The sequence below is a fragment of the Giraffa tippelskirchi genome, chromosome 3 (genome assembly GCF_054371585.1).
Source record: "Giraffa tippelskirchi isolate mGirTip1 chromosome 3, T2T-mGirTip1v1.2.pri, whole genome shotgun sequence".
NCBI classification, from domain to species: Eukaryota; Metazoa; Chordata; class Mammalia; order Artiodactyla; family Giraffidae; genus Giraffa; species Giraffa tippelskirchi.
In genome coordinates, this window is record NC_137277.1 from 135,333,765 (window position 1) to 135,335,672 (window position 1,908).

At 40.4% G+C, this 1,908-nt stretch overlaps 1 pseudogene; it reads left to right on the forward strand.

The window, feature by feature from the left end:
* The first annotated feature begins 567 nt into the window (after nt 1–567).
* Nucleotides 568–814, forward strand: LOC145542507 (CDC42 small effector protein 2 pseudogene; annotated as a pseudogene).
* Nucleotides 815–1,908: the final 1,094 nt, after the last annotated feature.

Below are 1,908 nucleotides of genomic sequence, written 5' to 3' on the forward strand. Positions count from 1 at the left end.
TAGGACAGGAGCCATGGAGCCGTCACTGAGAGAGGCTGCTTCCAGAGCAAGTGGGAGAGACAAAGGCTATGATAGGACCAGTTGTGTGTGTGTGTGTATTTTTAGTTAAATCCTCAAACCTAAATAAGAAGAAATCTTCAAAGAACAACTTCTACTGACAGTGAGTGTCAGTAATGCCTAACGCGGCTCCCGACTCCGGCAAGTGAGTCTGCAGTCATCTGTATGCATAATATGGAATGTTCTCAACCCAGAGATAGCTCTGTTGACAAGGAGTGAGTGACTACCTGTGAAGACTGTAAGTCAAGACAACAAATTTTTATACCTTTCCTGGTAGTTCAGAGATGAGTCTCTGTAGAACCAGAAGCAAAGAAAGGAAATAATCTGACCTTTTCTTTATTAGATTGACTGCAAAAATTGCTTGACTTCCAGAAACAAAAACACAGAGAAATAATACAATTATTTTGGCATCATTGGACATTCATCATATTGAGAAGTATGCTTTGTGAAGCTTCCTGAGTTGAGGTTTGGAAACTTCTTTGGTGCTCATTTATAACTTGGACTATAAACATGAGTGAATTGTGGTTGTGTTTCAACTGCTGTATTGTTTCAATCTAAAAGGGGCCAGCAGGTTGATCAAGGTATGATTGGAGAGACCACAAACTCTGTGCACACAGTTCACATGGGGTCAGGAGACCTGTTAAGTGGGATGAATTCCATGAGCTCCATTCAGAACCAGATGTAGTCCAAGGGAGGCTATGGGGGTGCCATGGCTGTCACAATGCAGATGCAGCTCATGGATGTAAAGACAGGATAGCCCTGGACCTCTCCTCTAAAGTGTGATGGGTGTCTTGGTTACCCCATTGTGATTACTTCAGTGACATGTTCCTGTTCTGCTCTGAAGAAACTGGTCAGAACAATCTTGCATTTCCTTCTGCTGGCACATGCGCCTTTGGACTCATGGACAGAGTTCTTTGGATTATGGCTTCATTACTGATTTTTATGAGTGTGGATCTGATTTTACCAAGATCTTTTTTGTGAATGTTAGCACTGTTCTGCACTTTCCCCCTCATTTTTCTCTTTCCACCTCCAACCCATCTGCCATACGATCTTATTGGTGAGCAAAGACCTGCTATTGTTAATTTGTCACCATTTATGTACGTTTTAGGGCTTCCCAGGTGGCACTAGTGGTAAAGAACCCACCTGCAATGCAGGAGACATAAAATACACAGGTTCAATTCCTGGGTCAGGGAGATCCCCTGAAGGAAGACATGGCAGCCCACTCCAGTATTCTTGCCTAGAGTATCCTATGGACAGAGGAGCCTGATGGGCTACAGTCCACAGTGTCACAAAGAGTCAGATATGACTGAAGAAACTTAGTGCACACACATATATATATTTTGGAAGGTATGAGACTCACAAGCACAATGATCATTTGTACTCATTTGATAGTTCAGCAGAGTAATATCTGTATGTTTTATGAAGTTGCCTGTGTGGGGACCCATAGGATGCCAGAGATGAACACTTCTTTACTGCCCTTTCTGCTGCTATCATCAGAATCATAAATTATCATCAGAAAAAGGTTAGTTGTGGCACCAAGTCACATCAATTTCATAAAAAAAAATGGCAACTTGTAGCTTATTTTAGAAGTATAACTTTTATTTAGTTAGAATTATAATTTAAAAATAAGCTTACATTCATAAGGCATTCATTCATTGTAAATATTCAATATATTTATTTGAGAACAAGGACCTGGTATTGTAAACATGTATGGTTATGTATCTGAGTCTGTGGTAACACTCTCATCTTGTCTGACTCTGAGCATCATGACCTTAGTAGCTGTTCATTTCTTTGTGTGCTCCTTCTGTTTTTACATGTTTATGCTTAATATTACTATATTCAGTTGCTTTC